Source organism: Balaenoptera ricei, chromosome 17 (genome assembly GCF_028023285.1).
Source record: "Balaenoptera ricei isolate mBalRic1 chromosome 17, mBalRic1.hap2, whole genome shotgun sequence".
Classification (NCBI taxonomy): domain Eukaryota; kingdom Metazoa; phylum Chordata; class Mammalia; order Artiodactyla; family Balaenopteridae; genus Balaenoptera; species Balaenoptera ricei.
The window spans coordinates 9822074-9846700 of NC_082655.1; positions in this window are offsets into that span (position 1 = coordinate 9822074).

Genomic DNA, 24627 nt, shown 5'->3' on the forward strand with positions numbered 1-24627 from the left:
CAAAATCTGACTATAAATGCCCCCTGAATCCCTTGATGTTAGTTAAATTATGATTGTATGGAACATATCCCAGGGAATCAATACAAATGCAGACAAAAACCAAGGAGAAATCTAATCTACAATGATAGGGCTATATGGAGGTCTAACCTATGAATTATCTGGGTTTTCTTTTAATTGAGTGCATTCCCCAACTCTGAACAGCTCAGGTGAAATTTCACAAGTTTGAAGTTTCAAAAACTGAAGTTTCACAAGTTTGAAGTGTCAGAGGACAAAGTCCTAAACCTGCAGAAGAGCTGAAAATTATGAGGGATTCCCTACAAGCAAGAAATGAAAAAGAAGGTGAGCCTCATCTCTGCCCAGACCTTTAGAGGAATGCCAAATTATGCATTATTTCCTTTTTTTCAGGACATGTTTTGCTATTTCCTACTTTTGGTGCTTTGCTCAAGCCATCTATTCCTTCACAAAAATACATCTATTTTTTAACATCTTTATTGGAGTATAATTGCTTTACAATGTTTTGCTAGTTGCTGCTGTATAACAACTTGAATCAGCTATATGTATACATATATCCCAATATCTCCTCCCTCTTACATCTCCCTCCCACCCTCCCTATCCCATCTCTTTAGGTGGTCACAAAGCATTAAGCTGATCTCCCTGTGCTATGCGGTTGCTTCCCGCTAGCTATCTATTTTACATTTGGTAGTGTAGGTAAGTCCATGCCACTCTCTCACTTCATCCCAGCTTAAACTTCCCCCTCCCCATGTCCTCAAGTCCATTCTCTAAGTCTGCGTCTTTATTCCTGTCCTGCACCTAGGTTCTTCAGAACAATTTTTATTTATTTATTTTTTAGATTCCGTATATATGTGTTAGCATACAGTATTTGTTTTTCTCCTTCTGACTTACTTCACTCTGTATGACAGTCTCTAGGTCCAACCACCTCACTGCAAATAACTCAATTTCATTTCTTTTTATGGCTGAATAATATTACATTGTATATATGCGCCACATCTTCTTTATCCATTCATCTGTTGATGGACACTTAGGTTGCTTCCATGTCCTGGTTATTGTAAATAGTGCTGCAATTAACATTGTGATACATGACTCTTTTTGAATTATGGTTTTCTCAGGGTATATGCCCAGTAGTGGGTTTGCTGGGTCATATGGTAGTTCTATTTTTAGTACTTTAAGGAACCACCATACTGTCCTCTGTAGTGGTTGTATCAATTTTCATTCCCACCAACAGTGCAAGAGGGTTCCCTTTTCTCCACACTCTCCCCAGCAATTATTGTTTGTAGATTTTTTGATGATGGCCATTCTGACTGGTGTGAGGTGATACCTCATTGTAGTTTTGATTTGCATTTCTCTAATGATCAGTGATGTTGAGCATCCTTTCTTGTGTCTGTTGGAAATCTGTATATCTTCTTTGGTGAAATGTCTATTTAGGTCTTCTGCCCATTTTTGGATTGGGTTGTTTGGTTTTTTGATATTCAGCTGCATAAGCTGCTTGTATATTTTGGAGATTAATCCTGTGTCAGTTGCTTTGTTTGTAAATATTTTCTCCCATTCTGAGGGTTCTCTTTTCGTCTTGTTTATGGTTTCCTTTGCCGTGTAAAAACTTTTAAGTTTCATTAGGTCCCATTTGTTTATTTTTGCTTTTATTTCCATTTCTCTAGGAGGTGGGCCAAAAAGGATTTTGCTGTGATTTATGTCATAGAATGTTCTGCCTGTGTTTTCCTCTAAGAGTTTTATAGTGTCTGGTCTTCCATTTAGGTCTTTAATCCATTTTGAGTTTATTTTTGTGTATGGTGATAGGGATTGTTCTAATTTCATTCTTTTACATATAGCTGCCCACTTTTACCAGCACCACTTATTGAAGAGGCTGTCCTTTCTCCATGGTATATTCTTGACTCCTTTATCAAAGATAAGTTGACCATATGTGCATGGGTTTATCTCTGGGCTTTCTATCCTGTTTCATTGATCTATATTTCTGTTTTTGTGCTAGTACCATACTGTCTTCATTACAGTAGCTTTGTAGTATAGTCTGAAGTCATGGAGCCTGATTCCTCCAGCTCTCTTTTCCTTTCTGAAGATTGCTTTGGCTATTCAGGGTCTTTTGTGTTTCCATATAAATTGTAAAATTTTTTGTTCTAGTTCTGTGAAAAATGCCATTGGTAGTTTGATAAGGATTGCACTGAATCTGTAGATTGCTTTGGGTAGTATAGTCATTTTCACAATGTTGATTCTTCCAATCCTAGAACATGGTATATCTCTCCATCTGTTTGTATCATCTTTAATTTCTTTCATCAGTGTCTTATAGTTTTCTGCATACAGGTCTTTTGTCTCCTTAGGTAGGTTTATTCCCAGGTATTTTATTCTTTTGGTTGCAATGTTAAATGGGAGTGTTTCCTTAATTTCTCTTTCAGATTTTTCATCATTACTGTATAGGAATGCAAGAGATTTCTGTGCATTAATTTTGTATCCTGCTACTTTACCAAATACACTGATTAGCTCTAGTAGTTTTCTGGTAGCACCTTTAGGATTCTCTATGTATAGTATCGTGTCATCTGCAAACAGTGAGTTTTACTTCTTCTTTTCCAAATTGGATTCCTTTTATTTCTTTTTCTTCTCTGATTGCTGTGGCTAAAACTTCCAAAACTGTGTTGAATAATAGTGATGAGAGTGGGCAAACTTGTCTTGTTCCTGATCTCACTGGAAATGGTTTCAGTTTTTCACCATTGAGAACAATGTTGGCTGTGGATTTGTCATATATGGCCTTTATCATGTTGAGGTAAGTTCCCTCTATGACTACTTTCTGGAGGGTTTTTATCATAAATGGGTGTTAGATTTTGTCGAAAGTTTTTTCTGCATCTATTGAGATGATCATATGGTTTTTATCCTTCAATATGTTAATATGGTGTATCGTATTGATTGATTTGCGTATATTGAATAATCCTTGCATTCCTGGGATAACCCCCACTTGATCATGGTGTATGATCCGTTTAATGTGCTGTTGGATTCTGTTTGCTAGTATTTTGTTGAGGAGTTTTGCATCTATGTTCATCAGTGATATTGGCCTGTAGTTTTCTTATTTTGTGACATCTTTGTCTGGTTTTGGTATCAGGGTGATAGTGGACTCATAGAATGAGTTTGGGAGTGTTCCTCCCTTGCTATATGTTGATAGAGTTTGAGAAGGATAGGTGTTAGCTCTTCTCTAAATGTTTGATAGAATTCGCCTGTGAAGCGATCTGGTCCTGGGCTTTTGTTTGTTGGAAGATTTTTAATCACAGTTTCAATTTCAGTGCTTGTGATTGGTCTGTTTATATTTTCTACTTCTTCCTGGTTCAGTCTCCGAAGGTTGTGCTTTCCTAAGAATTTGTCCATTTCTTCCATGTTGTCAATTTTGTAGGCATATAGTTGCTTATACTAATCTCTCATGATCGTTTGCATTTCTGCAGTGTCAGTTGTTACTTCTCCTTTTTCATTTCTAATTCTATTGATTTGAGTCTTCTCCCTTTTTTTTTTTTTGATGAGTCTGGCTAATGGTGTATCAATTTTGTTTATCATCTCAAAGAACCAGCTTTTAGTTTTATTGATCTTTGCCATTGCTTCCTTCATTTCTTTTTCATTTATTTCTATCTGATCTTTATGATTTCTTTCCTCCTGCTAACTTTGGGGTTTTTTTGTTCTTCTTTCTCTAATTGCTTTAGGTGTAAGGTCAGGTTGTTTATTTGAGATGTTTCTTGTTTCTTGAGGTAGGATTGTATTGCTATAAACTTCCCTCTTAGGACTGCTTTTACTGCATCCCATAGGTTTTGGGTTGTCTTGTTTTCATTGTCATTTGTTTCTAGGTATTTTTTGATTTCCTCTTTGATTTCTTCAGTAACCTCTTGGTTATTTCATACTGTATTGTTTAGCCTCCATGTGTTTGTATTTTTTACAGTTTTTTTCCTGTAATTGATATCTAGTCTCGTAGCATTGTGGTCACAAAAGATACTTGATACTATTTCAATTTTCTTAAATTTACCAAGGCTTGATTTGTGAGCCAAGATATGATCTATCCTGGAGAATGTTCCATGAGCACTTGAGAAGAAAGTGTAATCTGTTGTTTTTGGATGGAATGTCTGATAAATATCAATTAAGCCCATCTTGTTTAATGTATCATTTAAAGCTTGTGTTTCCTTATTTATTTTCATTTTGGATGATCTGTCCATTGCTGAAAGTGAGGTGTTAAAATCCTTTAGTATTATTGTGTTACTGTCATTTTCCCCTTTTATGGATGTTAGCATTTGCCTTATGTATTGAGGTGTTCCTATGTTGGGTGCATAAATATTTACAATTGTTATATCTTCTTCTTGGATTGATCCCTTGATCATTATGTAGTGTACTTCCTTGTCTCTTGTAATAGTCTTTATTTTAAAATGTATTTTGTCTGATATGACAATTGCTACTCCATCTTTCTTTTGATTTCCATTTGTGTGGAATATCTTTTTACATCCCCTCACTTTCAGTCTGTATGTGTCCTTAGGTCTGAGGTGGGTCTCTTGTAGACAACATATATACAAGTCTTGTTTTTGTATCCATTCAGCCAGTCTATGTCTTTTGGTTGGAGCATTTAATCCATTTACATTTAAGGTAATTATTGATATGTATGTTCCTATTACCATTTTCTTAATTGTTTTGGACTTGTTATTGTAGGTCTTTTCCTTGTGTTTCCTGTCTATAGAAGTTCCTTTAGCATTTATTGTAAAGCTGGTTTGATGGTGCTGAATTCTCTTAGCTTTTGCTTGTCTGTAAAGGTTTTAATTTCTCCTTTGAATCTGAATGAGATCTTTGCGGGTAGAGTAATCTTGGTTGTAGGTTTTTCCCTTTCATCACTTTAAATATGTCCTGCCACTCCCTTCTGGCTTGCAGAGTTTCTGCTGAATGATCAGATGTTAACCTTAGGGGGATTCCCTTGTATGTTATTTGTTGCTTTTCCCTTGCTGCTTTTAATATTTTTTCTTTGTATTTAATTTTTGATAGTTTGATTAATATGTGTCTTGGCATGTTTCTCCTTGGATTTATCCTTTATGGGACTCTCTGCACTTCCTGGAATTGACTATTTCCTTTCCCATATTAGGGAAGTTTTCAGCTATAATCTCTTCAAATATTTTCTCAGTCCCTTTCTTTTTCTCTTCTTCTTCTGGGACCCCTATAGTTCAAATGTTGGTGTGTTTAATGTTGTCCCAGAGGTCTCTGAGACTGTCCTCAATTCTTTTCATTCTTTTTTCTTTATTCCACTCTGTGGTAGTTATTTCCACTATCTTGTCTTCCAAGTCACTTATCCGTTCTTCTGCCTCTGTTATTCTGCTATTGATTCCTTCTAGAGAATTTTTAATTTCATTTATTTTGTTGTTCATCATTGTTTGTTTGCTCTTTAGTTCTTGTAGGTCCTTGTTAAACGTTTTTTGTATTTTCTCCATTCTATTTCCCAGATTTTGGATCATCTTTACTATCATTACTCTGAATTCTTTTTCAGGTAGACTGTCTATTTCCTCTTCATTTGTTTGGTGTGGTGTGTTTTTACCTTGCTCCTTCATCTGCTGTGTATTTCTCTGTCTTTAATTTTGCTTAAGTTACTGTGTTTGGGGTCTCCTTTTGCAGGCTGCAGGTTCATATTTCCAGTTGTTTTTGGTGTCTGACCCCAGTGGGTAAGGTTGGTTCAGTGGGTTGTGTAGGCTTCCTGGTGGAGGAGACTGGTGCCTGTGTTCTGGTGGATGAGGCTGGATCTTATCTTTCTGGTGGGCAGGACTATGTCTGGTAGTGTGTTTTGGGGTGTCTGTGAACTTATTATTATTTTAGGCAACCTCTCTGCTAGTGGGTGGGGTTGGGTTCCTGTCTGGCTAGTTGTTTGGCATGGGGTGTCCAGCACTGTAGCTTGCTGGTCGTTGATTGGAGCCAGGTCTCAGCATTGTGATGGAGATCTCTGGGAGAGCATTCGCCATTTGATATTACATGGGGCTGGGAGGTCTTTGGTGGACTAATGTCCTGAACTCAGCTCTTCCACCTCAGAGGCACAGGCCTGACACCTGGCTGGAGCAACAAGCCCCTGTCAGCCACATGGCTCAGAAGAAAAGGGAGAAAGGAAAGAAAGAAAGAAGAACAAAAGAAAGAAAGAAGGAAAGAAAGAAGAAAGAAAGAAGGAAAGAAAGAAAGAAGGAAAGAAAGAAAGAAAGGAAGGAAGGAAGGAAGGGAGGGAGGGAGGGAGGGAGGAAAAGAAAAGAAAAGAAATAAAGTTATTAAAATAAAAATAGAAAAAATTATTAAAAATAAAAAAGTAATAAAAAAAAAAGAAGAGAGCAACCAAACCAAAAAACAAATCCACCAATGATAACAACTGCTAAAAACTATACTAAAAAATAAAAAAAAAGACAGACAGAACCCTAGGACAAATGGCACAAGCAAAGCTATACAAACAAAATCACACAAAGAAGCATAAACATACACACTCACAAAAAGAGAAAAAGGAAAAAAAAAAAAAAATATATATATATATACACAAAGGAAGAGAGCAACCAAATCAATAAACAAATCTACCAATGATGTTAAGTTCTAAATACTAAACTAAGATAAACATAAAAACAGAAACAAATTAGATGCAGAAAGCAAACCCCAAGTCTACAGTTGCTCCCAAAGTCCACTGCCTCAATTTTGGGATGATTCGTTGTCTATTCAGATATTTCACAGATGCAGGGTACATCAAGTCGATTGTGGAGATTTAATCCACTGCTCCTGAGGCTGCTGGGAGAGATTTCCCTTTCTCTTCTTTGTTCTCACAGTTCCTGGGGTTCAGCTTTGGATTTGGCCCTGCCTCTGCTTGTAGGTCACCTGAGGACGTCTGTTCCCCACCCAGAAAGGACAAGGTTAAAGTATCCACTGATTAAGGGGTCTGGCTCACTAAGTCCAGGGGGAGAGAGGGGTACGGTATGCAGGGCGACAGCGTGATGTTGCACCAGCCTGAGGTGTGCCATGTGCTCTCCCGGGGAAGTTGTCCCTGGATCACAGGACCCTGGCAGTGGCAGGATGCACAGGCTCCCGGGAGGGGCGGTGTGGAGAGTGACCTGTGCTCGCACACAGGCTTCTTGGTGGCGGCAGCAGTAGCTTTAGCATTCCATGCTCGTCTCTGGTGTCCGCAAGGATAGCCACAGCTTGCACCCGTCTCTGGAGCCCGATTAGGCGGTGCTCTGAATCCCCCCTCCTTGCACACCCTGCAATAATGGTCTCTTGCCTCTTAGATACTTGCAGACTTTTTCCCAGACTCCCTCCTGGCTAACTGTGGTGCACTAGCTCCCTTTAGGCTGTGTTCATGTAGCCAACTCCTGTCCTCTCCCTGGGATCTGATCTCTGAAGCCCGAGCCTCAGCTCCCAGCCCCCAGCTGCCCCAGTGGATCAAAAATACATCTTTTATACCTATCTTCTGAAATCTTATACATTTTAAAAATCTCCTCTAAATTGTGAGCTACATGAAGGTAGGGACTGTATCTATTATGTTCACTGTTGATGCTCTAGCTCTTCTCAGAAGCCTTACACATGATGATGATGAGGAGGAGGAGGAGGAGGAGGATGGCAATGACAGTATATGCTCAATACATATTTGTTGAATAAATGATGTATTGAGAGACTATTCATAATGGCCCTCTTACAGTGGGATTATGGTGGAGACTGTTTATAAACCTCAGTACCAGAGACCCATAATGAGGGGAATGTAGCCAAAATGGTATAAGAACACTGGTTTCAAATAAAGAGTACATTGGAGCAGGTGTGCCTGGAGCAACTACTCAGCCATGTGTGGATGGGATGGGGACCTTGAGTAACTCTTCAGTGACGTACTGGGTTTAAGAAAATAATGCATGAGAGTGTAGAGGTTAAGACCCATTCATGTAAGAGGGAGTAAGACCTGGAGGTCTGCAGAGCAGTGACTGTGATATCAAAAAACCTGGTATGCCACAATCAACTGTCATGTGTTCTACAAGTAGTTTGTCATTTATAATAGTACAGACTATATGGATGAGAATGATGCATTTTGGATTTTTTTAAAGTAAAGTGGACTCAAGGTTAATTCAGTAACAAAGCTGCTCTCCGTCGATTGCCTTCTGATGTATTTTCTTAAATGGGTCAGAAGCGTTGGGGTTACTGTTGATGCATACTTTGGGTCTACGTGGACTCTGGAGTGTATAGCACAGGAAAATACATTTTGTCCTGTGGTTTGAAACAGAATATCGGTAGAGAAGTGCTGCTCTGGATTCTAGGTGAGTGTTTGAGAAGAGTGGAAGGCCTGAACTTGGGGTCCCTCAAGGTGACAATGAAGTCGAGATTTCAGGGCTGATACAGCTTACACTGATGTTGCAATAACCAGTGTGTTCTCCAACTGACCCCAGCTGTCTCATAGTGAGTGGCAATTCCTAAGGAGGCAAAGATGAACTAGAAGTAAATCCTGTCCCTGAAAGAATTTGAAATATTTCAGAGAATCTATACCTCTTCTTCAGGCTTGACTTTCATGCCCCTTCCTCAAAGAGTGACTCCCTGAAGGACTTTATGTAGTACTTCTTCCTTATTTCCCCTTCCACTCTCTTCCCCACCATTTGTATTTTGTATAAGGATAGATCTTGATACTTGTTTATCTAACACGCTCCCTGTCCTGAAAGCTCTAGAAGAGCAGGAACCCCTTCTCTTTGTTCACAAGGTATAAACTGGACTTGATACAGTTCCCAGCACAAATTATTATTATTATATCTGCAAATATTTACTGAACAAATGGAGGTAAAGATAAATGAATAAAGAGCGAGCAAGTAAATAAACATCTATCTTTTGTAAACCTCAAGAAAAGCTCTGTTTGGAGGGGAGAGGTTACTTTCAAAAGCTGTTCTTAGAGGTCCAGGGCAAGTGTTGAGAAGTCTTTTCTGATCAGTATGCATTTGTCCGGCAGCACCAGCTGTGACTAATTCACTCTTGTTTCCCAGGGATTGACTTCAGAGCTTCTGTAATGAATGGCTACAGTGACTTTAATGACAGCACTGCCTGGACACGATGAATGTCCAGCAGGAAGCTCTCAAACACAGCAAGGGGCAAATACTAGATGGCCAATCATTCAAAGCACAGAAGCACTTTGCATCAGTCTCACCACAAACTGCCCATTATTTAGACTGAAACCATCATCAATGTCCTACAAATGCCAAAGGACACGCTAATAACAGGATTCCTGATTCTAGGGTATTTACGTGTATACCAGGTGACTTGGGAATAGAGGTGATGTGTGGTTAGTGACCATGGGGTCAAGGGAGAGGTCCTTGGCTGGAGAAAGGTCAACTTACCAACATATGACTTTGGAAGTTCACTTGTCTACCTTAAATGTCAGTTTGCTCATCTATCCAATGGTGTATACATGCTTTTCCAACAAACAGTGAAGGATAAAATGAAGACACACTCCAACTGTTGGTGTTAATACGTATGTACACATGCAAGTGCGTGGATACAGACATACTTTGTTTACTTGTTTTTTTAAATAATATTTAAGTATTCTTCTATTTTTAATTAAATGTTCAAAAATTATTTGACATACAAGAGGATATAAAACGATTTAAGAAGATGTACAATAGAATTTTGTATATATATTTTAGAAAATTGGCATATATTGGCAGTCTAATTGGGAATTCTTTAAGGAGACATGCTTGTTGATTAATAGTTTTTGGTCTACTTTTGCACCCGGATTCTAAGGTTGATAAATGAACTCCTCTGGTCTAATTTATTGCTGGGAATCACAGATCCATTGTGAAATGCAGCTCAGAGTCTTCAGCACCAAATGGGTACCACACACTTCACTGGGTGCTCTCAGAGACTTGGAGACAAGTCCGAAAGAGTCCTTGCTATCTAGTAAATGGAACAGAATCCATTATTTTCCTGTGTCCTCAGCCTCCCGGTATTAAAAAAGACCCTCTCCCCAGTTTCTTCATATATTTTATGATAACATTTTGCTCCTATATAAGGATTCCAGCTGCTTTGAACAAGAAAGTGAGGAAGAAGGGCTTGAAGAAATACTATTTCTATGGACTGAATGTTTGTGTCCCCCCAAAATTCATATCTTGAAACCTAATCCTCAATAAGGTGGGCCCTTTTAGAGGTGATTAGGCCATGAGGGTGGAGTCCTCATGAATGAGATTAGTGCCCTTACAAAAGAGACAGAGAGATCCCTCACCCCTTCTTCTGTGTGAGGACACAGTGAGACCAAAGAGAGACCTCACGAAGCATTGAATCTGCAAGTGCCTTAATCTTGGACTTCTTAGCCTCCAGAACTGTGAGAAACACACTTCTGTTGTTTATAAGCCATCCAGACTATGGTATTTTGTTAGAGCAGACTGAACAGACAAAGAAAAGTAATTTTAGCCTTAGCATAAACAAGTTAGAAAAGATCTAGAAAGTGGTAATGAGAAGCAGAATGAACATTTCATTTGTAGGAGTATTTTAAAACGTTGCAAAAGTAATCTCTGCAAATGAATCTACCTCAACACTTAGGCTGGGAAAGTGGGACAGGGAAGGTGCACCAGCATGTGCACAGGAGAAGGGTTAGGAAGATCATTTATAGCCAGATTTCTGTCCCTCTGTCCTGAGCCTGACTGGCATGGATACAGCCTTGTTCCACAAGCTGGCAATAGGTATGGAACAAACCACTATCAATGCAGAGAGCTTTTATGCATTCACATTTAACTTTCTGGAACCTCTCGGTGTATTGGGGTTTTTAAATGTATTCGTGCCTCTGCTGAAATATCATCTTTATAATGACTTTCCTGACCAATCTATTTAAAATAACACCCCCCCCCCCAATCAATCTCTGTCTTTTTCATCCTCTATATGTTTCATCTTAGGACTTATTCTCACCTGACAAATGTGTCTATGCTTTTCTTCACTGCACCATTCCTAGCATCTATAAAAGCACTTCCCAGGCATTTTTGTGCCTAAAATGGAACTAAAATGTCCACTTTTTTGTCATTGGGCCTAAATTTTCTTAAAGTTCTGTCTTAGACTCATTCTGAACTCTATTTTCTTTGTCAAAGTTTGAGTTATTTTCTGAAAGTCTCTAAAATGATATCTCTTCTGCAGGTGTATTGTAAACTGACTAGTACTCTCCACTATCCAATAGACAGCAGAAGAGTAACAGGCCATTTTCTGAGGCCAGCTCAGAACCCTGGCATTACCCACACAGTGACTACTCTAACTAAAACCCCCCACAGAATAGCTAAGTGATGCTTTTCTGACAATTATTTTTCAAGAAATATTTTATATTTTTATTTTTCTTTTTGCAATCTGATCTAATTAAGCAGATGGAAATGGGGGGTGGGGAATCACATTTAATTTTGTTTAAGATTACAGTTAAATTTGCAAGTAAGACCTGAACACTAGCAAAAATGCACAGAAACATGCAAATGAGATACCCAAAGGCTGGTGCTCATAATAAATCAATTAACAGGTTTTGAAACTTGTCAACCTGAAGTATTCAGGTGAAGTGAAGAAACACATCTTGAAAGCTGCAGAAATGGGCAAATTGGGTGAGGCCATGTCAGACTCCCCTGCTCAAGCTGAGAAGCCTATTTTGTAGCCTAGAAAAATAAAAAAGGCACAATGCAGACAAAAATAAATGGTATGATTTTGGATTCAGCAGCTGCTTTTGAAAATGATGAATGATTTGTAAAAAAATAAAATTAAAAAATTAATCAAAAATCTCAACAAATACTGAAGAAAATATCTTTTGGGCAACATTCTCTACCGTAATAAAATATATTGCCAGAAAACAACAGGAAGCTACATTTGGAAATAGACAAAACAACAAAAAAACACTTGAAAATAATTTCTTGCTACATAAAAAACAATACTCTACTGGAAAATACAAATATTTACAAGTAATTAGAAATAAGTGACCTGAGACTTCCCTGGTGGCGCAGTGGTTAAGAACCTGCCTGCCAATGCAGGGGACATGGGTTTGAGTCCTGGTCCAGGAAGATCCCACATGCCGCGGAGCAACTAAGCCCACGCGCCACAACTACTGAGCCTGCGCTCTAGAGCCCGTGAGCCACAACTACTGAGCCCATGTGCCCCGGTCCTCTCCTGCCTCAGGGCTTTGGTACAACTTTTCCCTCTTTCTGAAACATTCTACTTGCTTCTCCTCATAGTTAACACCGCCTCATCCTTCAACAGCACTTCCTCAGAGAGGTTTACCTTGAAGTTTAAAATTAGATTAGGGTCCCCTGCCATAGGGACCCAGGGCGTAAGAGCAGGTGTATCAGACAGCTCCTATTTATGTGCCAACACAGATCCTCTGGCCTCACTTCTCTCCAGGGCCCTTGACCACTTGTTCCGAATCCTGCACCTCTGTGGCCACAAGCTCCGCATGCACTTGCAGCTCTCATACTTGGTGGCTTCCAAGCCGCCAGTGCAGCGGCAGCCTAATTTCATGGGCTGACCTGGCCCACCGCCTACCATTGGAGCCCGGGGTGTCTGGGTCCATGACAGGACCCAAGTAAGCCTCACCCAGAGGGTGACTCCTTGGGCTTCTCCAGAAGTTCCTGAAAAGGCCGGATGATAATCCAGAAGTTCAAGGGCATCAACTCCTATGGGATGAAAGTTGGCCGGTAGGAAGCAGGAGGGAACAATATTAAAAACTCCCTCCCCAGCTCCTCCATTCCCCCAAGGCAAGACTGTTGCAATGAACTGTAGCCTCTTACTCTCTGAATTTGTGTTGAGAAAACAGCAAGCAGCTTATCAGGAAGCGGTACACAGCTCCTCTGTTTTTTAAACAATCAGGCCAAAACAGCGGGTGTTTAGTAGGCGCTAAGTGCTCAATTTTGTTGCATTTAGAAACCACCTGGATACTGGAACCCATAGTTTAGAAGGCCACTCTCTGGTCCCACTCTAGCCACACCCCAACTCACGAGGGTGACGACTTCAGTGACAAGGGATTTTCTCACCTGGATCCTTAGCAGAGAGACCCTCTGTAGGCACCCTAGGTTGACATTTCCCACAGCTGACACTCTCTTCCCCTGGCTTTATTTTTTTCCTATTTCTTAAACTGTATTTACATATAGATTAATTATATATTTGCCTATGTTTACTCCCAGATTTTAAACTCCAGGAGTTCATGACCTTTTTCCTCCTTTGTACATTATGTATTATACATGTAATATTTCATTTAATTCTCCAAACAAATTTGTAAAGAATGCACAACTTTCACCTCTATTTTACAAATGAGGAAACTGGAGCACAGAGGAGTCCAAAAATTTAGCATCAAGTTCACATAGCTAGGCAATAATACACTGAAGGCAATAACCACTGCTGGCTACAAGAGTAGCATCGCAAGAGGTCATTTAAGCCATTGGAGAGGATAAGGTCACTGGGAAGGTACATTAGGGGGAACCCACTAGTCCTAGGATTAAACCTGGGAAACACCAACCTTACAGAGGTGAGCCCAGATCAGGTGGCTGCAGAGGTGACTGAGTGGGTTTCCCCTTCAGTGACTGAAAACAGAACCAGAAGTTTTGACCCTCTTAGCTTTCCCTGGGCTAAGGCTGAGTGTCCTCATTGTGATATCCATGGATGACATGAGGCTCTGCTTTCAAAACGGGGCCAAGGAGGGCACAGAGTCACTGGCAGTGGAAGTTGATGGCCTCCTCTCCAGTCAACTTGGCCTAAACTGCAACCAGGTCCATGCACATGTTGCAAGGGTCCCTCCCTCTATGGATTTCCAAGGATGAATAAATAAATCACACAGAGTTGATTTTCATAATCTGTGTGCACTTATGTATTCGTTCTCTAGGGCTAACATAACAAAGTACCACAAAATGAGTGATCTAAACAACATGACATTGTTGTTTAACAGTTCTGGAGGCTAGAAGTCCAAGATCAAGTTGTCTGCAGAGGCATGGTCCCTCTAAGGGTTTTGTTCCAGGGATCTCGCTCAGCTTCTGGTAGTTCCTTGGCTTGTAGCAGCATAACTCTAATTTTCATTCGGTGTTCTTTCTTTGCACGGTTTTATCTCCAAATTTCCCTTTTGTAAGGACATCAGCCAGATTGTTTTAGGGGCCCACGCTACTCTAGTATGACCTCATCTTAACCAAGTATATCTACAATGACCTTATCTCCAAATGAGGTCACATTCCGAGGTATTGGTGGTTAGGACTTCCAGATGAATTTTAGAAGGACACACTTCAACCCATAACAACAGATATATTTTTCCTCGCATGTCTAAAGGGTCATTCTTATTTAGGCATCCCTTCCTTTCTTTCGATCACTGATGTCAGCATTGGGAGCCATGTAACATAACAGCTAAGAAGATGGGCTCTGGTTCCAGACTGCCTGGGTTCAAAACCAAGCTCCACCACTTATCAGCTGTGCAATTTTAGGCAAGCTGCTTTCCCTTTCTATCCTCAACTTCCTCATTTACAAACTTGGAATGATAACTTCACTGGGTTATTGTGAGGAATAATGCATGAAGCATTAAAGCACCTGGCACATAGCTCTGGATAAATTTTCTCTTATTACTATAAATCCACCGCCTTGCTTTCTGGTGGGGTTTTAATTTACAAGCATGTTTCCATATCTAACAATATTTTATCAACACATAATCCTCTGAGTTAGACCAGGATTTTAAATTCTCATTTCCAAATGCATGAAGGTACAGAGGCGCAGGAAAACAAAGCTCCTTGTTCGAGAAAATCAAGTAGACAATGGCAGCACAATTCTAGACCCCAGGTGATATGATTGCCAAACATGTTGTCTTTAACTGACACCAGTCTGCATGGTTAAGCAGATTAAATTTAATTATTAAGACAAATATCATATGATATCATTTATATATGGAATCTACAAAAAGGGTACAAATGAACTTATTTACAAAACAGAAGTAGAGACACAGATGTAGAATACAAACTTATGGTTACCAGGGGGTAAGGGCGGGCAGGGATAAATTGGGAAATTGGGATTGACATATACACACAACTATATATATAAAATAGATAACTGATAAGGACCTACTGTATCGCACAGGGAACTCTACTCAATACTCTGTAATGGGCAAAGAATCTAAAAAAAGAGTGGATGCATGTATATGTATAACTGATTCACTTTGCTGTATACCTGAAACTAACAGCATTGTAAATCAACTATACTCCAATAAAAATTTAAATAAAAAAAAAGATCCCATGAGAAACTTGTCAATTGACCATGACATGAAGCATACACTTAAGTCCAGTCAAACCCTGAGACAAGTGAATCCCATGGCAGTACCACGATTTATAGACGGTGCCCATCTCATCTTTTCTTTGGAAATCCAATCCTCTTTTTAGGCTCTGTGGCAGTTCTATTAAATTTGTCTGTAATATGTTATTCCTGAAACCTTTCGAAGGGGAATGATTGCAAATTGCATGAGTTGCTCAGGCCTTCTGGAAATTATGAGAGAATAGAGTGATGGCATTATGTTAGCTTTTGAAATTCACCCAGAAATAAAATGACTCCTTTTTTTTTTCTCCTTTAAGGCTCTCAACATGGACAACATGAGTGGCTGAGATTGAAATTGCTCTGCATTTGCAATTGGAACTCCTGTGGTGCCCCAGGAATACAATTATGGTGGGGAAATCATATAACAATAAGGGAAGCTGTCCTGATCAAAACAGTATTTTACTAAGTTCACTGAAGATTAAGATTGAATAACGCTGAAGTGTGAAATCCTCCATTATGCACTCAGTTCCAAACAAAGAGGTGCCTCTTTGCCAGATACTTGCAAATTTCTCTCGCCCTGGAAATGTTGAATATAACCCTCTGAGGTTCCTGGGAAATGCAGTTCTAAACATGAATAAACAAGATGCAATGATTCTACTATGAGTTCTCTGCCAAGATAATCTTTTTGTCATTTTAAAAGTGTGAGGAGGTGTGGGCAGTGGGCAAGAGTGACTGAGCCAGGATACGTGGATTCAAGTCCTCACTTGGCATCTCTTTTCTTACCACCTGGCTCTGAGCATGGGTCCAGTTCCCTCCCTGTTAATGGTGTGACAGCGCTGATGGATGACGAACAGCACCCCCTCTGCACTGTGATTTAACGGGTCTCTGGTTCTTGGACTAAAATAGTATTATTAGTAAGCATAGTAAATAATAGTAATCTTATTTTGGGATTTCTAAACCGACACAACTTAAACCAACTAACTAACAAAAAGGCTGATATACAACTACCAGATTTCATTTTTTCCAAGTAAAGACATTTTAAAAAAAAATACTCCCATCTACAAAAAACTTAATTACATTACATTAAAAAAAGGACAATTTAGGACCCAAACTTAAAAAGCAGGGAAGATAATCTTCAATAAAGAAAAGACCATTGAGAAGTTTGTGACAACTGTAGCGCACACACATACATGCACACACATATTTTTCTCATCTTGCATGGTCCAGTGAGAATTTTATCATGCTCTAAAATTTGTGAACCTTTGGGGAGTAAAATGAGTAGAAGTAAAATTGACAAATATATTAGAACAATTAAATTCAAATAGTATTTTTGGAAAATGTTAACCAATATCCCTTGCATGTACGCCAACAACAACAAAAAAATCTAAATACATGGGAAAGAATGAATTAGATGAATCAGTTTAACATCAATCAGTTGGTGTCTATATGATAAAACACAAAGTGATATCAGGACATGTACGTGTGTGTGGTGTGTGTGTGTGTGTACACATATATAATTTTAATTACACAAAAATTATAGTTTGGGAATATTTTGGGAGAAAATCAACTAGGAAGGAAAAAGTTAGCAGGTGCAAAGAGAAACAACTGGTCTAGGATGTTCAGTCCCCACACTCCTCCAATATGATCTTGTAATACAAAGAGGTACCCATACATCTAATCTGGGCATGAACCTACATGGAGTGAAACCAGGTAACAATGTAAGGGGAAGGGTTTGGGGGCTTTTGTTTTTGTTTTTGCCTTTGCAGAAGTATATAAATCCAAGTGTGTTTGAGAACTTTGGGAGAAGTTACCATCTGTGGCTTCTGGCACTAATTTCAGTTAAGATTAGTGAAGCTGATAAATCTCGTACTTGTAAAAGCTCATGGCCTCATTTCCTCTGCCATTCTGCCATCATTGTCTACAGGAAAAGGTGGAATTTACATTTCTGATGCCTGATTTGAGCCAGGGTCCTCCAGGCCACCAGTAAGGGAAGTGGCTTTCTCTGCATCTCCTTTCTCAGAGGATGACGTCTGCCCAGATAGGGAAGTAGAACCAGGAGTCCATAGAAAAGAATGTCATACACCTTTCAGAAAGTCAATTTGCCCTTGACCTCGTTCATTTAGTCAACATTATTCCCTCGGCAATTACTGTGTGGCAGGCATTATTCCAGGCACCGGAATAGATACAATGATGAATAAATCAGAGTCCTGCCTTTCTGAAGCTTCTAGTGACTCCGTGAGAGCAGCAATTAACCCAAATTACAAGGCAGAGTGAGAAGTTATCATATCAAAAAGGAAATTAACTTTGGAGTGTATAATACACGTTGTGTTTTTGCTGGTGGTGGTGACAGTGGAATGGAGGTGGTGCTCCAGGCAGAGGGAAGATTATGTGTAAAGCTGTTGACATTTGGAAGCATGCATGGAATATTCCAAGAATGGCAAGCACTGCAGCTGGACAGATGTACTGAGTATCATTCTCAGAGGGGAAGTCAGAAGTCAGTGTAGGAATACAGAGATCCAAAAGGAAGAAATGGCATTTTTTATGAGTTGCTAATGTGGTGTGGTTTAGGGGCAGGACAAGTGGATTTCCTGAAAAGTTACCGCACCTTCAGCTACAGACTCAGAAATTTCCACCAACAGAGAGCCCCCGCTTTGTGTGCTGTCGGAACTACCCACCCTGGTGAACCCCTTCCACCAACTCTGAGACTTTCAGAGGCTGATTCATCTCAGATTGGCAGGCTCCACTTAGCCCAAGCTCTGATCTTCCATTGTAACCATGGTGGAGTTGATTTTGGTTCCCCATCATTCCCTTTTAGAGTTCCTGGTAAATTCTAAACCATGTGTAATTTTCTTTTTGTTCATGTGTTCTGTTTTTCTCATGTGCTAGAATCTGGGATCTAAATAGTCCTCAGCACACTTACCTCTAAGAGATTTTGAGTGGAGTCTTAGTACATTACATCCCATCCCATCACTACTGGACCCGGAAGAATTACGAGGGGGACGTACCGAAGTAGAAACCTCCTTGCCATTGAATTTTTCAATATGAACTGGGCTTCCTATGGATGACCTTCAAAAGCATTCCTCCTGTCTCCCACCATCCATCCCAGCAGACAAGAATCACCTACCAGGAGAAGTGCATAGGTATTAAAACGAAACACGGAATTTTACCAGGGCTTGATATGGAAATTCTCTTGTATTTGTTTGAACAAGGCTCTTCGATCACAGAATCTGGATTTGCTACTTTAAATTCAAATTCAATGCACAAGTCACTTTGACAACATCCCTGATGGGGTTTCATACCTTGTTTGAACACCTTTACAAAATGTGAGCTCCCCACTTCAGAAAATAACTTTTCCCACAAGTTAGCACTAATTAATAAAAGCTACTTTCTTATATTCAAATAAAACCTGCTTTCTGATAACTCTCATCCTCTTCTTAAGCAACACAGAAAAGTTTTATGGCCCCCTTCCACATGGCATCACTTTATTTGAAATTTAACCATGAAGAAAGCAGTTATGCCTGGAGAGGTTAAAAGGCACACACAAGGATATACAAAATGTCCAAATTCTCAGAATAGCCAATACTCTTATTTTTAAATAGAGGCAAATTATTTTAAAAATTAGTGTATTGTTTTATAATTAGTTCCTAAAGCCCTATTGAATCATATAGTAATCTCTACCTCTACATTCAAGGATTTCAGAACACCACTCTCTTTGTTTAAAGTTGCACTGTCTATTTCTTTTCTTGCTGGGAATTTCCACCTTTCCTGAGTCTAATGTGCTTCTCTGGGGCAACTTCCTCACTTATTTCACCGTCTTTAATCTATCGTGACCTATATGCAAAATGAGCAAATTAAGAGTTGATACGCTTTGAGTGATGCTGGTCAATAGAAATGGAAAGGCAGCTTGCAAAAGGCTGCACATTTTAACTTTTAAAAGCTGCCTCTCCATTCTAACATTCTATTAATTATGCTCTGTTCTCACTCACATGGCCTTTCATTCATTTAATAGCAGTTATGTTCTGAGTGATTTGAGTGTTCAAGGTGACGTGTCCAATGAGATGGGCAGTTGCAAATGCTTTGACAGTCCCAGAGGGCCTGTTTCAGTAATTAGGCCAAGTAATTGTCCCTCTTAAAGGATTCTGAGTGCCTTTCAGCAGCTCCTTACTTTCCCTCTGCTTGTTTGCAGCCGGCAATATCTTACAAGCTCACTACATACAGTGTTAAATTTCACAATATCCCATTGAATCTGACTCTGTGCCAATCAGTTTCTATTTTAACGCATGAAGAATATCCTCTAGTTCAAGCATTTTGTTTTACTTGTTGGGAACAATGAACTCTCTTGAGGATATCATCCCTCATACAAATAGCAAACTCTTTTTCTGAAGAACTGTTTTTGTGTTGCTATGTATGGATTCATAGATCTCTGAAGCCCAACCATGAAATGCTTAACACCTTTGGACTCAGATTAAATACCCTGACTTGAAATAATCCCGTAATCTTCACATCAGCAGTCCAACTCCATACCGGAAAAGACCTTTTCACTGATGTCTGGGGTTCCCCCAAATGAGTAGCTAGCTCCAGCCAGGTGCCTTCCCCAAGGATATCATTTCAGCTGGAATTTGAGGTCCTGCTCCCAGTACTCTGATTCCTGAAACCCTTGAGGCTACTCTGTTCAACTAACTATCTTATATATCACAGAAGATATATATATCTTCTGTGCCCGATATCCTGAACAGATCTGTCTACCAAAAATACAGTAACATCAACTCCTGATCCCCTTAATAATAGTCTCCAGGACAACACAAATTACTCAGCTGTAGTGGGAATGGCTACTGTCCTGGCTCAGTCTCAAGTAAGAAGGTGAGATAAATATTCACTTTCCATAGGGGAGGGAGGAAATGGAAATGACAACAAAACCCAGCAAGGAAATACAAGGGGAAAAGCAGGAAAGGGCAAGGAAGGTCTTCATATCCCCAGTAGTCCCTAGATTCATGTCTCTCTGGATTGGGTCACTGAAATGGATGGCAGACTTCCAGGAGATACCTGGAAAAGCTGTGTCTGTCCTACAAGCTCCAGCTGGCCACAGAACCACAATCATATCCACCAATAGTCAAGCTGATGTAGATAATCATATCCTGGTGGCACCAAACTACAGTGAAAAGAAAGAATTTGGAGAGCACAGAAGGCCATGCAGAGCCCCTGAGCAACTAGTTAAATGGGCCTGTCTTGCTCCTTTCTTTAACTTCCTCGAAATAAAATAAAGCATCAAATTTAAATTTTGAAATCTCTATTTTGTATTGTGTTGAGGTTTTTCTGTATTACTACTACTGATAGATATCCCATTGGTCATCATAACCATGTGGTATGTGCCAGACCCTTAATTAGTTCTCCCATTTAACTCACACCTCATGATCCTCATTTCTTGGTCTAGAAGTTAGATCAAGAAGCTGAGACTCTGAAGGTCAAGTGGCTTTTCCAAGGCCACACAGTCAGGCAGTACCAGACCTGTGATTTGAATGCAGGTCTGTCTGGTTTCCAAAGACCACTGAGCTCTTCTCTTTACCTATTATATTCATTATGCCAAGTGTGTTTTTGGTCAGGATAAGGAATGATTCCTTCTCTGAGCCCTCAATCTTGCTCATGTAGTAAGTGCTCAGTAAACACTGGTGGAACTGAATCTGAGTTGCAGAATAAGGATAACAATTTCTTATCTGGGCTGGTGGTAAAAACCCACAGCTGGCAATGGCAGCATGGATACAGGTCCCTGCTCTCCTAGTATAAACCTCAGCGTTTGCTTTCCAGAGTCTCCAGAAGCCTTGTCTCAGGAAAAACCTGGAGCACAGGCACTTTTAAAAGAGCTCTGCAGCCTGCTAAATTCTAGGAAAAAAAGAAGTTCAGAGATAAATTTTGCTATTGAAAGAAGCAATCTTGAGCTCTGAGGGTTTAATTACTTATGCCAAAACAAAAGAGCCAGTTTAATAGGATAATTGCCCATGAAAGGGAATTAAATAGAATCAAAAGAAAATTTGAAGCCACAATATTCTCTTGCCTGCTGGAGGAGCAAAGCTAATTGTTTTCCATCTGAAGTTCCCTTTCGGTTGTTTCATCCCAGCTAATTTTTCAAGTTATTTGAATTACACTGCAGGTACTCATTTTAACTACTTAGGAAGTAAGGTTCCTCTCATTCTGGCTTTTGGAGTTGATTTGTTTAACTTGCTTTGGGTTGAAAATATTGACATCAGAAGATACAGCATAGAAAAAAGGGAACGATGAATGATTACAAGTGACCTCAGTTCTTACGGGATAAACTGCTTGTTGGTCCTGCCAAAACCCACTTTTGTAATAATATATATTTTAAGGGAGATTGGATTTAGAACAAGGAGAGCTTAATTCTCCTTTATTCTAATTCAACTTTATTCCACAGTAGTCAAAGCACACTTAAAATATCACGACTAGTTACTAACAGCCGACATTGTGAGGAGCGCTGGCAAATTGGAATAGTTCCCCAGAAGTAGGTGACAGAGTATGAACTGTTTCAAAAGATAAAAGGCTAATATCCTGTGTTAGCACATCTGGGGGGGAACGGTCCCTCTCAAGTTCTGCTGGAACGAACGCGGACTGCTGCTGTGTTTCCGAAGGACACCTTGGTAACACACACACAAGCGCCTGAAGTACTGCACGTGCCCTGTGACGCTACTCTCACCCTCCTCGAAGTGTATTCCAAGAAAAGTGTTGTCCAAGGGCCGCAAAGATGCTATTGCTATAATATGTTGTATTATTTTGAGCTTTTGGAGATTATACACACTGTAAAAATGGAGATTAGTTAAATACACTAAGGTGTTCCCAAGAGTATACTATGTAGCCGTAAATAAAATTTTAGATCAGTATTTATTGACATGTCTCCTCCATATGGTTATTGAGCTGTTTTGTGAGAGAAATTAAGTGGAGATCATGGAAATTTGGCTTGTAAAATCTTTGCACAAGCATTTTTTTCTACATTGTGCTTGGGCCAGATGTTGCTTAACTCCCTTTACATATGTGCTAAGAAACTTCTGTTAAGATTCTGCTGGTCAGTCTCCAAATTATTCTAAGATAAGCTGTGGCCCAAAGGGCTCCAACTGCTGAGGGACTAGGTGATAGTAACGTCAACAAATTTTACGTGTTTACTTTAGGAGACTGTAGGCCTTTCAAATGGAGGCAGCCTCTGGAATGTTTGCTAGATTGGCCTGAAACTCAAGGGAGAGTTTTGGGCTACAGGAATAGGTGATAAAATAAAGCCATGCCTTTGAATGAGATTGCATATGAGACATGTAGAGTGAGAAAGTGAGCAAGCCTGGAACAGAAGCCCAAGCGTGCTCTACATACGAGGGATAGACATTGGAATACACGCCGGCAAAGCCAAGTGGATAGAACCAACTGGTGATGTCCTCAGTGTTGTGGTGATAACACAAAGCTATAACTAAGGAGAAATGTTTTCCAAGTAGGAAGAGAGGAGCCAATCTGAATGTCAGGTAAACTGAGGACTGAAGAAGCATTTATTATCCCTAAGCATCAGGGACTACAGGTGACCAAGCTAAGGTAGGAAGGAGGAAGCCATATTGAGGTGGGTTCATGAGGTCAACAAGGGGAAGCAGCGAATGCAGACAATTTTTTCAAGTTTGATCATACAGGGAAAGGGATGGATAAAGAATTAGCTGAAAAGGAAGGAGAGATTGCTGGAGGTTCTATTCCCACTCTCCCTTTTTCCCCTTATTTGTTTAACAGAGAGGATTTTAAGATGTTTGAATGCTGTTGGAAGGAGCCAGTTTATAAAGATAAGATGAGGTAATGGGGTGCATCCCCAGCAGGTGGGGATGGGGGCATGGGTCATGGTGCACAGGCGGAAGGGTCACCCTTAGATGAGACAAAAGACTTCCTTTCCACCATATGCAGATGTGGGGTGAGGAAAGAGCATACAACCGCAGGAGTGCAAAGGTATTATATCCGGAGGCCGATGAGACCCTTGAACTAGGGTGACGGACTGGCTGAGGGCACTAGGGAGACCACCCACCATGCATGTCTAGAGACACCAGCCTGTGAGGCTGTGTCATTTTCTCTGCCGTCATCCAATAGCCCAGATGGAGAGAGAAAGAACAGACTCTCACTCAGTGAAGTTAAACAGCTAAGCCAATATCATGCAGTAAGTCCCTTCATTCAACAAATATTTAGTGCCCATCCATTATGAGCCAGGCAATGTATTTTAAGCACCTGTGAACAAATAGATTCCATAAAATGTCTACACTTACAGAGTTTACATTTTAGCGGACACAGTTTTAGAATCAGAGTCATACCTGTATAAATTCAAATCATTTCAATCTCCTAGCGATAAATCTCTCTTCCTACCTTTGGGGAAAAAATAAAGCCCTAAACTTTTAAAGTGAACCCATAAAATATCAGTGGAATTAAAGTTTATACTGTGTCTTTACAGCATATATGCCACACAGGAGACAATATAGTCTTAGACTCTAAGGAACAAATTTTTAATGTAATAATGCTGACAACTTTTGACACTAGAGTTTCTTCCCCTAGACTCTGTGCTCTTTTAATTAAGGGAATGTTTCTTTTTCATGTTTATGTTCCCAGTGTCTAGCACAATATCTGGCACATATTGTATTATACGCCCAATAAAAGTTTGTTGATTTAATGAATGAACTAGTTCAAACGTGACAATTCTATAAATGGAAATAGTGATCTGTAATAAGAAGTTGAATGTCACATCAGAGGAAAATATGATGTCTCAGGATTGTCTTTCATCACGTTCAACACCAAACATATATAGAACTCATTAACAATGACAGAGGCATCCATCATTACCATGCAGTATAAAACACAACAACAACATAAAAGCTCTAAGTGGGGGCCATAACTCATATGGAAAATCTGGAAGGTGAGTTATAACTTTAACAATGTTAATTTCAGCAATTTTCATTCAAGCTGCAAATTTCGGGGGTTTTATCGCTAGACTTTTACAACCTTCAAACTCTTGCCCCAAAGTTCCATAAATTTTGAGTGGAAGATCCGCTTAGTTGTGAAACACAGTTATAGTTTGATGTAGGCTGAGTCATTTGGGGCTATAAAGCTATGGGAAACAGAAGAAACAAGGTTGTTTGTGGTGGTTGATTTTCTGAAAATAAAAATTGGTGAGATAAAAGAGTCCTCATCTTCATAAATTTCTTGTTTCACCCATGCAAAAGCTCTGTTCACTAATTCACTGATGTTCTGTTTGATTATCTATAACCTGAGCATTATATTAGTGATGACCATAATCGTTGCTTGATAAGTGAGTTTGGCCAGATGTTCTGCAAAGAGCACAGTTTTTGGAGACCGGAGACCTGAGTTCAAATCCTG